We start from the raw sequence: 13,356 nt of genomic DNA, 5'->3' as shown, positions 1-13,356 counted from the left end.
CTGCAATATTTCTCGTGACTTACATTTCATTTTTGTCACCAGAATGACACCCAGCAAAGAACATAACATAAGAATGGCCCTACTGGGTCAGACCAAAGGTCCATCTAGCCCAGTATCCTGTCTTCCGACAGTGGCCAGTGCCAGGTGCCCCAGAGGGAATGAACAGAACAGGTCATCGTCAAGTGATCCATCCCCTGTCACTCATTCCCAGCTTCTGGCAAACAGAGGCTAGGAACACTATTCCTGCCCATCCCCTGGCTAATAGCCATTGATGGACCTATCCTGCATGAATTTTATCTAGAGCTGTGCAGCTCCACTGATTTGTACTTTTTACCGCTGCTCTTGTGAATATTTTTCTCAGCCAATAGACACGGAAGCCTTTGGCATTCTTTGAAGAATTTTCTGAAGGAAGCCAATGGATGGAGTGAACACTGAACTGGCCTTAGACAACAACTCTGGGCTCGGTCTCAGAGAGAGCTTGTTCAGAAGCATGTAACCTTCCCATGTATCTGTGCTGACTAGAGTTCTGTTAAACACTGACAGAAGGAAGAGCTGCAGGAGGAATGCAGACAGATATCGCTGTGATCCAGCCCTGCTCACTGGGGCTAAGATCTTGCTGGATTTCTGGTTGTCTGACCTGTTATCTGTGAGCAGAAAGTGGTATCACTGAAAGCATATCCCCTAGAACGGGATTCTGAGGGGAGAAGCTGTGTGCAGGGCAGTCTGGCTGGACTGAAAGCAGGACACGGTTAGTCGTAGATGACCTTGATAAAATACTCCAAGTGCCTAGGCAGTGAAAGACAGTAGGGCAACTGGATTTGTGTCCAGAGTATGGATTACTTCTGTGGGACTGTCAGGCATGAATCTTTGCAACTGAACTTGTTTATGACTTGTGTTTGTATGTGAAGGAAGGGAAGACAGCAGGTGTATCAAGAGGCAAAGACTCCTACGTACAAACAGAATAGCAGGTTTACTAGATTTCCTCTTTAAAAGCCTAAAATAACCTAATATATGTCCTCCTATTACACTGCTCTACAGCCAAAATGCTTCTGAAATAAATGTAGTCAAACTTTACTAATTCTGGGTCACTGAGAATGAAAATGATGCTTAAAATTGTTGATTGGCTCTAGTTTTCAAGATATGCTATTGGGTCAGTATATACGACCCTTCACTTGGGAATGGCGGAGGATAAGTGAGTTATAAAGGGAAGGGATCTCAATTTAAACCAGAAATGACTAAAATACATCTTTGACTGGATCTATGAATAAATCTATGACTGGGTTTGGACAGTACTTGCTTTTTAGGCAAAACAATGAATGATGCAATCTGAAGCTGGTATTGCATCATACATGATATGAATTGCATCATGTTATTCCTAGAAGTCATGGATGATGCAATCATAACGAAGCTTACATCACTCTGCTGAACAAATTGCCCTATATCAGCTCTAGAAATCATACAGTGTCGCGCTCTCTTATTTGTCAGTGTTTGATTTTGCAAAGGGACACATTTCTGTTTAGCCAAAGTGAGCAGAGATGCCTCATACTTGTGTGAACAGTGCAGATAACTTCTGCTATGTTTGTGGTGAAGTGACTTTTGCATCACAAAAACCACTATGGTTAAGAAAGCCTTTCACCTTTATTTTGGCTGCAAAATTGGAGATCAGGACAAGAGGTGGGCCCCACACATATGCTGCAACACTTGTGCAACAAATCTTTGCCAGTGGTTGAACAGGAAAAGGAAATCTATGCCTTTTGCAGTGCCAATGATTTGGAGAGAGCCAACAGATCATACCAGCAATTGTTACTTTTGCATGGTGCCTCCAGTTGGGAAAGGTGTGTCAAAGAAGAAAAAGTGGACTGTGCATTATCGAAACATTCCATCAGCTATACGCCCAGTACCCCACGGAGAAGGACTGCCGGTTCCTGATGCACCAGAATCATTCTCACTTGAGTCAGACGAGGAAGAGGAAGAGGATGAAACTTCTGGTCCTGAACCATCAATGTCACAGGACCCACATTTTCTCCCATCCTCCTCCTCTGAACCACACCTCATAACACAAGGTGAACTGAATGATCTTGTCAGGGATTTGGAACTACCCAAGAGTAAGGCAGAGCTGTTGGGCTCCAGACTACAGCAGTGGAATCTCCTGACAGATGATGTTAGGGTTTCCATGTTCTGTGACCGTCAAAAGGATCTTGTCCCATTCTTCTTCACGGAAGGTGATCTTGTAGCCTGCAACAACATCGATGGTGTGATGGCAGCCCTCAACATCGTTCACAATCCAGATGAGTGGAGACTGTTCATTGATTCATCGAAGACGAGTCTTAAAGCTGTTTTACTGCATAATGGCAATATTTTGCCATCAATTCCAGTTGGTCATGCAGTCCATATGAAGGAAACCTATGACAACATGAAACAACTTTTGAGGTGCATAAACTATGACCAACATCAGTGGCAGCTTTGTGGCGATTTGAAGGTTGTTGCTCTCTTGCTTGGTACTGCTGTTTTCTCTGCGAATGGGATAGTCGTGCAAGAGATTCCCACTACATCAAGAAAGATTGCCCACTCTGACAGTCATTGGAGCCTGGGAGGAAAAGTGTTCAGCATCCACCACTTGTTGAATCAAGGAAGATTTTGTTGCCACCCTTACACATCAAGCTGGGTCTGATGAAGAACTTTGTCAAGGCCATTGACAAAACACAAGCAGCTTTCAAGTACCTCCGTGGAAAATTTCCAAGGTTAAGTGAAGCTAAGATAAAGGAAGGTGTCTTTGTTGGTCCTCAGATTCGTGAACTTCTTCGAGATGATGCATTTGACCATGCACTGCGTGGCAAGGAAAAGACGGCATGGAAAGCCTTCCAGTTAGTTGCAATAAATTTTCTCGGAAACAACAAGGCAGACAACTACAGGTTCTTGGTGGAAAACCTCCTCAAGGCATACAACAGCCTTGGTTGCAACATGTCTCAGTTTTTGCAACTTTAAACAATACCAATTCATCTCAAACTTATAAAACACAGATCCCGGACGAGCCCCCAAATTGTCAGAGAATAACAGAGTTCTCACTTTTTGTTTGGGTACAGCAAATCAGATACTTTATTATCTCTCTATCAATTGCATAGAGGGAGAGAGCTAAACAGGTCTCTCAACAGGTAAACAATTACAGCAAGCATTTATACCTTTTGTTACAGACAATAATGAGCAACAGCTGCATTTTGTTTATACATAGGACATTCTGATATCTTGTTTTGTTCACTAATGTAGACTCTTAGTCTACATTCCATATTATCTACACAAGGTCGCAACAACTTCTCACACACTTCTTTCCCACTCGCCTCACACATTCCTCGCTTCTACAAATCTCGGGTTATTAGGGTTAAAGTTAGCCTAACTCTTGCTAACGAACTGTCATGCATTGCATCCCCTTCCTGTCAGTTCTTTCTCTGCTTCCACAAAAGATACATTTTTTGCACTCTCATCTAGATTTTTTTCCACCGAACTGCAGAGCAGTGAGCGACGAGCACGGCGAGCGATTTCACCAGGACATTGCAACAATGGAGAAACGCTATCAGGGCAAATGGAGCCCATCAATGCTTGCAGACTATTGCTGGACAGTGACAAGAGATGCTCGATTTAATGAATACAAGAGACAAGCCAAGAAGCGCCGAGTAGACACTGAATAGGACTAAACTATGTACAGAATAGTTTTTCGCCTTTTGTTTCATAATAAATTTTATTTATATAACCCTTTTGCTGATTTTTAAAGTGTTACATAAACAGGACAGGTGAAATATTATCATGTAAAGTAACCATAAACACATGAAAAGACCTAGGTTTACAATTTATGATTAAATCTCTACTATCTACACAATATACATAGACATAAAATGTAAAAACTTAAATATCTTAGAAACAGTAGCCAATCAGTTGTTTTAATTGTCATATTTGAATTCAGCACATCAAAATACATAATAAATAGCACATTTTATCACTGAAGCAGACAACTTCTCAAAGGGCCAGATCTTCAGATAGTGTAAATCAGAGTAACTCCATACTGACTTACACCAGGTAAGAATCTGGCTTAAATGCGGAGCATCACCAGTTTACACCTGCTAAGGATCTGACCCTAAGATCACACAGGGCCTCACCTAAAGCCCATTGAAGTCAATGGAAAGACACGCCCATTTACTTCAGTGGGCTTTGCATGGGCTTGTCAAGTTTCATTTGAGAGAAAACTGCTTAGACTTAGTTCAATAGGCCCAATCCAAACTTTATTTCTTAAACCTTAAAAATAGTTCAGGCTGATGATGAAAGGTCCTGGGGAAACTTCCTCTGTTTCTGATGAATTCTTTTCAACCTGTCACTCAGATTCTTTAAAATAACTTGCCCATTAATTTCCTTTCTCCTATTTTGAGTGTCTGACAATGATGCCCTCTTTACTGGAAGTGGAAGCACACCAGGACTAGCCATCAATAGCCACCTCCTGAGCTCTAGCCCCTGGAAGAATGGCTGGAGTTGAGCACTCCCAAATCTGACGCAGGACTAAAACCAATGGTCAGGAGGCTGATGTGTTGACTGAGCATCTGTACAATGGCCACTAGCTAGTCATCTTGAAAGAGCTGGATTTATTTTAATAGACACACAAAGCATGTTGAGGACATTGGTGAAAAGTCTGCTGGAAAACAGCATGCTACTGGAAAGCACCCCTTAAAAATAGACAGACAGGGTGGGGATGGATTTTCAGGACTCAGAATAGGAAAAAGGAAATGAACAGGTAAGGAATCTTAATTTTTCTCTCTCCTACTTTTAGTGCCCGACAGTTCTACAGGGGGCTATTCTGATACCAGCAAAGTAGAGGAACACTGAAGATGAAGGTTCAAAAGGAGGATCTGACAGCATCCTCAGAACTAGGTTGAGGTCTCAAGTCATATATCTGTGTTGGAGGAGAACTAAGGAATTCTGTAACTGGGTTGCTCAGGAACTCATTTTGCCTGACTTGACAATGTTTGAGACAGCTGAAAATTGCACTCAAAGCCATCCTGCAGGATTCCAGAAGTTGTTTGGAGAATGTCCCATCTTCTGTACTCACTGAAGCTGCTCTCACCAAGATCTCTAATGACCTCTTCCTAGACAAATATCAGGGCCTGGACTCCATCCTCATACTTCATAATTAATCAGTTACCCATAACACAATTAATCATGCTCCTTTTCTTGCAATTCTATTCCATGTTGGCTTTCATGGCTGCACATTCCTGGTTCTCTTCTTATCTCTCTAATTTTTCCTTCAGTGTGTCATTTGGTGGGTCCCCCTCATGCCCCCCTTCCAACTTTTGGGGCTTTGTCCTGCTTCTCCTTTTTTCTTCCTTTACATCCTCTCATTATGTAATATTACCTGCAAGCACAGCTTTGAGTACTACCTTTACACTGATGACTGACAGATCTACCTCTCCACTCCAGACCTGTCTCCCTCCATCCAAACTAAAATCTTAGCCTGCCTTTCTGACTCCTCTTTGTGGCTTTCCATCTGTCACATTACATCCAACGTGGTCAAAACTGAATTCTTGGCTGTTCCTTTCTCCATTTTTCTCAGTCACTGTGGACAAGCCACCAACAGCCAGCCCCATAATCTGGATATCAACTTTGATTCAGTCCTCTTTCTAGACTCAGGCATCCACGGTTTCTTTCTGTCTTGCTGCATCTTCATCTATAGCAATATTAAGATCTCACCTTTCCTTTGTCCAGACAGCTAAAACTCTCATCCAGGACTTCATCATCCTGAACCTTGACTATTGCCACCCCCTCTTTTCTGGCTTTGATTGCTACAACCGTGTTCCCTTCAAATCCTTTCAAAATGCTGTTACTAAGATCAACTTCCTGGCTCACGGTTTTGACCAATGGACTCCCCTTTCTCCACTACATCAAACACAAGCTATGTGTCTCTGTCTTGACGGCCTGTCACAATTCACCCCTATCCTACTTATGTGCTCTGTTAGTTCATTGCCATGTCAACCTCTGCCTTCACTCTGCCAACACTGACCACCAATTTCACTGTAAAAACACCTCCACACTTTCTCCCATCCCACCCCCATGTGCACGGGCAAACTCCTGCAAAAAATCAGGCTGGTCACTACCTTATCCACTCCCAAATCCCCCCTTAAAACTCACCTGGGCTGTGATATCTACAAAACCCTAACAGCTGATAAGTTAGGCAGATGGTGAACTAATATTCTTGCTACTGAATGTCTCCTGGGAGTCTTACTATGCCTACAGATTGTGCTCACTGTGATTCTTGGTAAAAACATGGTCTTATTCCTGCTACATCAGATTCCTTCCCTTTCCAGTCTGTTTGCTTGCTTGTTTCACCCACCTATTGTTGTAGTGCACATAACACTAGCGGTTGGTTCAGAGGATCTGAGTCTACGCTAGCTACCGGCTAGAGGAGTCACTCCTTTGGCTACATTAACACTTTTGCTGACACAAGCTATGTTGGCATAAAGCCACCACGGTTACTATGCCACTTATTCACGTGCATACTTGGTTCCTTGCATCAGGGCTGCAGTCACTCATCAGGAGTGCTGGTGTTGATGCCCAGTGCAGTGCATCATGGGTAGATAGCCCATAGGGTGACCAGTCAGCAAATGTGAAAAATCGGGACGGAGGTGGGGAGGTAATAGGAGCCTATATAAGAAAAAGACCCCAAAATCAGGACTGTCCCTATAAAATTGGGACATCTGGTCACCCTAGGAGCCCAGCGTGCAACTCACCATTGTTTAGTGCACTGTCTTTTGGGAAGTTTTGGCAATGCAGAGTGGGACAGAAATGAGTCACGCAGGGGTGACTGGGAGCAAGGGGTCAACTTCCCAGCATGCAACTTTCTCCATCGCATCATGTCATCTATATCCCATAATTTTTGAGCCTTTTAAAAAAAATTCCACGAAGCTGCATGGCCCTGCTCGCTGTCGACCATGTCTGATAGAAGCGTAGAGCCTACATAGCTCTGCACTATTGTCATGAGCATTGCAAGCACAGAATGCACAATCCTCTGGTATTTGCAGAGCCACAAGAAGAACTGCATCAGCAGGGAGCATGACAATTTCGTGGAGGACAGATTGCTGTGGTATATAGTGAAAACCAATTGAAGGTTGTTGGTGGCACTCATGAAGCAGCTATATATGGCAGTCCCAAGAAATGATCACGGACTGGTGGGTTTGCATTGCAATGCAGGCTTGGGATAATGAGCAGTGGTTGCAGACCTTTCAGATGCACAAGGTCACATTCCTGTATATGTGTGCCCCGGTTGCCCCAGCCCTGCAGTTCAGGGACACCAGAATGAGAGCTGCACTGGCAGTGGAGAAGCAACGTGTGATAGCACCGTGGAAGTTTGCAACATCAGATTGCTACTGGTCAGTGGGAAATAATTTGGGAGTTGGCAAATGTACTGTGGGGGTCATTGTCATACAAGTGTGCAGGGCCATTAATAGTCTCATGTGACGCAGGACTGTGCCTCTCGGCAATGCGCAAGACAGAGTGCATGGATATGCAGCAATGGGGTTCCCGAACTGTGGTAGAGGGATAGACTGCATGCATGTCCCTATTTTGGCACCAGAACACCGTGCCACACAGTACCTCAGCAGAAAGGGCTACTTTTTTATGGTTAAGTGTTGGTGAGTCACCGGGGATGTTTCATCGACATCAGTGTTGGCTGGTCAGGGAAGGTGCATGACACTTGCATCTTTAAGAACACTCATAGACTCATAGACTCATAGACTTTAAGGTCAGAAGGGACCATTATGATCATCTGGTCTGACCCCCTGCATGCTGCAGGCCACAAGACCCTTCCCTGGACTCTGCCGTTGAAGTCCCCAATCCTGTGTTTTAGTGACTTCAATCGGCAGAGACCCTCCTGCTGGTGATCCCTGCCCCATGCTGCGGAGGAAGGCGAAAAACCTCCAGAGGCTCAGCCAATCTACCCTGGAGGAAAATTCCTTCCCGACCCCAAATATGGCGATCAGTAATACCCCGAGCATGTAGGCAAGAGTCTCTAGCCTGACCCTTGTTGGCCATTATGCTATTTACGTACCATTGCTTGGTTTTCCTTGGCTACTGTGTTTTACCCTTAAACCATTCCCTCCATAAACACAGGACTGTTCAGAAAACTACAAGCAGGGATTTTCTTTTCCCAGCTGCTGGATTACCACTGGGGATGTTGAAATGCCAATAGTGATCCTGGGAGATGGGCCCAGCATACCCCTTACTCCCTTGGCTCATGAAACCGTACACTGGTCACCTCAACAGCACCAAGGAAGTATTCATCTATTGGCTCAGCAAGCGCAGAATGACAGTTGAATGTGCTTTTGGTTGATTGGAGGGGTGCTCGTGTTGTTTACTCACAAAACTAGATCTCAGTGCGAAAAATATCCCAGTGATTGTAGCTGCCTGCTGTGTCCTGCATAATATCTGTGAAGCAAAGGGGGGAACGCTGCCCCTGGGGTGGAGGTGGAGCAGCTGTCTGCAAAGTTTGAACAGCCAGGCACAAGGACTATCGGAAGAGCTCAGTGTGGAGCCATCCAGCTCAGGGAGGCTTTGAAAGAGCACTTTAGCAGTGAGCCACAGTAATATGTCGTGGTGTGCTGTGAGCAACCTGGCCCTGCTGTTTTGGGGCCTGCTAGGAACTGTGTGGTGCTTGGTGTACATTTATGATTGTTACACTGTTTTCCCTCCCCGCCCCACTGATCCTATGAGCTGTGTCACGCTGTCCAATCACAAGTAAGGGGGTGCTTTCAGTACCGCTCAGCACTCTGCAGCAGGTGTGGGGAACTAATAAAGAGGACTTATTTTCCAAACAATAGAATTTTACTGAGTAAAACAATGCAAAAAATTCTGTGCAAGTCAAAAGCAAATACAAAACTTAATAAATGTATGCAGCAGAGCAAGAACACTCATGTCCATTTTAGCTATACATACAGCAGCCGTGGCTCTCACAGGTCAATGCATGTGACGCTTTGATTTTCCCTAATGTTCCCTGGTGTGGAGTGATAGGGGTAGGGGTGCGGCCTCTGATGCCACGTGGAATGTTGAGGGGGAGTGTACGGAGTTGCTATACTGGAGTTCTCCATGGACTGCAAAGGGAGGTGAGCCCATGATTGTTAAACCTGTAGGTCCACAAGAGTTTGCAATGTCTGTGGTCATTTCCCTCTTCTTTTCCTGCTGGGACTCCTGGGCCTTTCTCCTGTCTGCTCTTTCCTTCTCCATACAGTCTGCAATATTCATCCTCCAGGCCCTCCGCTCAAGGTTGGATGCAGCATTGGCTTGCAGGATCTTGTGTCATCTCGAGTCGTCTTCTTTCTCCTCCTTATCCAGCTCAGGCATTCCACGAGTGTGGAATGGGAACCATCAAGGCCACCATAGCAGCAGCTGCAGATAAAACACTTAGGGTACGTCTATACTTACTTCCTGGTCCGGATGTAAGCGATCGATCTTCTGGGATCGATCCTGGATTGATCCCGGAAGTGCTTGCCATCAACGCCGGTACTCCAGCTCAGCGAGAGGAGTACGCGGCATCGACGGGGGAGCCTGCCTGCCGCGTCTGGACCCACGGTAAGTTCGGACTAAGGTACTTCGAATTCAGCTATATTATTAACGTAGCTGAATTTGCGTACCTTAGTCCGAAGTGGGGGATTAGTGTGGACCAGGCCACAGACATACCATTGTCAATACAGTCACAATGGAAAGCAAAAGTTAAGATTCGAAACTCCTGTCCCTTGCTCCCCTAATGTTTTAAACAAGACGTGCTTATTGACACTTCTGCTTCAGAGTGATTGCGCACAGCGCCACTCTCAGCACCAGCACGGTGAGCATGGCCTATTGGGGTGAGGGAAATGAGGAGGGCATTGCTCAGTTGCATGAAGCTGTGAGTACAAGATCATGTGCAGGGCATCCATACTTTTCCTGTCTGGCCAGCACTTCCTCAAATGCAGGCTAAGAAAGCGGCATGGCCACAGTGGCTGCAGAACCACTAAGTCACTGCATTCTGTGGGTAGCCTCCAGTGGCGGGACTCTTATGGAACCTAACCACAACTTAAAGCTGCCATTTCACATTGGCCCTCTGGCTGTTTAGATTACAAACTCTTTGGGCCAGGGACTGTCTTTTATGATGTTTGCACACCATCTGGCACAATGGGGGGCCTTGATCTCTGTTCCAGCCTTTAGGAACTACCATCATGCAAGCAATAAATAATTGATCCCTTTTATCAGGTCAGCGTTCAGTTGTGCATTAGGCTTTGGGTGGCTTCAAAGTTTATTAATTTCCCATGTTTATTCCTTTCTCAGGGGCTTCCCAGTGTTTGTCTGGCTTTGCTCTGCTGCACAGGTATTTGTCTAAGTAGACTCTGTTTTGTTTGTGTCCATCCAGGTGGGATGTAGGTGCAAACACCTGACAGCTCTTCATACATCCCCATGTTGCCTAGTTGATGGATTAATCGCTTTCCCCCTTATCAGCCTTTGTTTCTTCTAACTGAGGGTCAGCTGGCACGGTCTAACACCTTCGGTATCGCTATTTCCTATGCATCAGCTTCACTGACTTCCCATTATCTCAACCCTACCTGAACCTTTGTTAAATTCGAGAGGTAATTAAACACAAAGGCAAAGCAAATGTCAGGGTGATAATGAGAGAGATAAGATTTTTTCTGGTTTTGAAAGAGACCTGACACATACCTGAAGTGCTTGTTGGGCCACCGCCAGTGGAAAGTTACCTTGAAAGCATGGTTATAGTTGGAACGGTGACCATATAAAAATGCCACCAATGTACACTGTGCTGCTTACAAAGGTGCCAAGCTGTCAAAGCACGCAAACATTGGAGTGATTGCCCTGAAGTCATTTACCCATGTGCTTAAAATTAAGCATGTGCTACAGTGCTTTGCTCAACAAGGTCCTAAATCCAATGTTAGCTTAAGTGGGTGCAACTCGAGGGATGTCATTCCATTGATTTCAGCTATGCCAGCAGTAAATTTGACCCAATGTGACTTCAAGCCATAGCTGCTGCCTTTATTATGATTAATTTTGCGTTACTAGGACCCAAAGTACCCAGTCAGCACCAGGGGGTCATTGTGCTGGGTGCTGTGCAAACACACAATAAAAGACATTCCTTGTCCCAAATCGCTGACAAATGAATGGTTAGCTCGTGGTACCTTACACAAAGTACTTCAACCCATGAGTGGCCTCATCGCCTATTCACTGCTTCCCTTTGGGGGTGAAATTCCCCATGAGCGGATGTGGTGGATAAGGCCTGTGCTGCGCTCTGCTCAGGGGTGAATTTCAGCTTGAGGCGCACCAGGTGCATTGCTAATGCTGCAAACTAGCTCATGCCGTGGAGGGCAACATACGCTCTCCCTCGATCATGGACTGTCCACCCTCCTTTTCTTTTCCTGGTTGAATAGGGTTTATAATCTGAACCAGGTCTATTTTGTAACTGTCAGGGGAAAAAACTGCTAAGCATAAAAAGGCTGAAGCTTTCACAGTGAGCTTCAGAGCCCCGAGTAGTCACACAGCCTGTGAAGGATACACACGTTCCTGGCTAGGCAGCCCTTGCTGGTTAATGTTTTACTTAGGCCCATGTGTTTTTCCACTGGATACATCCTCGGAAATCTACTGTACTTGGCTGTGTACGGTAAACACGTCTCCATCACTCTTGCATATGTGTTTACTTTGCTGGGTGCTGTTTGGGAAGCAGAGCTGGCCATATTGGTGGTTGTTTATGGACTGAAGTAGAAAAACACAAGAGTGGTAGAATTCTATCCACGTTCAATTCACCACGCCCTGTTCTCAGCTGACCCCTGCCCCTCTGTAGTGCCCTGAGCTACAAGGAGGGCTTAATGTGATTAAAATTACGAAAAGAAATATTTTGGTTAGGGAAAAAAAAATCAAGAATAGTTTCCTCCCAGCAACAGCTGGTGCCACACAAACATGCAAACAAATAACTAACCAGAAGAACCTGAGTCTCAGAGAAGGAGTGGGAGCCCAACTGCTCAGGACATTTAAAACAAAGTATATGCAAAGGTCTGTCCTTGCAGCTGTTGCATACTTCCGTCCCGCATGCGGTGGGCATGAGACTTTGGCCTGCAGTGAACACACATTCTGGGTGCCTGGTTCTCTCCTGTGCACACGCCCACATTTTTTGGAATTAGAAAGCAGTCAGAAATGTTACAGTTGCAGATGCTTCCCCTCCCAGGCCCAAATAATAACAAACCCCCTCTAGGTTAACAATTGCTCTTTAAAAACAAAATTTGTATAGGGAGTTGATGTTTTTGCACTAATCAAGTTTGAATGCAGGCACCACCATAAAGAAGAAATTGAGAGCCCACCTTAAGGCATGAGTTAGGATCAGCATAATTATTAATCCCACAGTTTGACTTGTGAGCTCTTCAGGTCAGAGGCTATCTTTCCATTAAAGAATGTTTAGCGCTAACACAATTTCTGCCCCCCCCCCCCCGCCCAATTGAGGCCTCTTGGCACTATTGTAATACAAATTAATACTTTTCTTTTTTTAAATGACCCAAAGTCAAATCAAATCAACCCCAAACAAATGAAGCTTTTACCGAATCACTTTCTCATTGTGCAGAATAATACTGGGAAAGCAAACCAAAACTTGACCTAAAGTTAGCGGGCAGCACTAACCCTAAACCCATCCCTACCGATTTTTTGTCGGGTGGAAGGAAAGCAAGCATCATTACAAAGCTAAAGAGCTCTCTAAATTCCCAGTGGTGCTGACTGTATTTAGATAGTTTGACCCAAAGATTTACTGCGTATTGCCGATATTGCTAATACACTGTATGTTGTAAATAATCCCGCTGCCTCCCCGCTCTGCTTACATAACAATAACATGCCAGCTCCTTCACCAGGCACATTCCACAGCAGGACACTCTGATTTACTGCCCCGGAAAGAGCTGCCATGACACTCAGGAAAAGGTGATCAAACCTTTTGCCACTATCCTGTACCACGGCCCATGTTTTGCTTTCATCACTTCCAATAGTCCCATTAGAAAGCAGAACTGATGGACTCTGTTGAGTTCCTGAGGTTATCAGCACAAGTCACAACCCTCCCGCAGGTGATAACTCACCACAAGAAATTACACAGAGGGAGGATCTCTCGGACTGGCAGATAGGAAAAACAAACACCATACTGCATGGATAGAGAACCCATCTGGAAAAAGGAGGGATCTGGTGATCAGTGACAGAGAAAGAATGGTCTACCATCCAGTTGGAAGCAAGAGCAGTAAGATTAGCCTTCCTGTACTATGGAATTAGGCAGCTGGAGAGTTCAGTGGGACCTGGCAATCACATTGCAGATCTCTATTGGTG

The sequence above is a fragment of the Malaclemys terrapin genome, chromosome 3 (genome assembly GCF_027887155.1).
Source record: "Malaclemys terrapin pileata isolate rMalTer1 chromosome 3, rMalTer1.hap1, whole genome shotgun sequence".
Classification (NCBI taxonomy): Eukaryota; Metazoa; Chordata; order Testudines; family Emydidae; genus Malaclemys; species Malaclemys terrapin.
The sequence above is the reverse complement of the archived record's forward strand: the minus strand, read 5'-3'. Positions refer to the sequence as shown.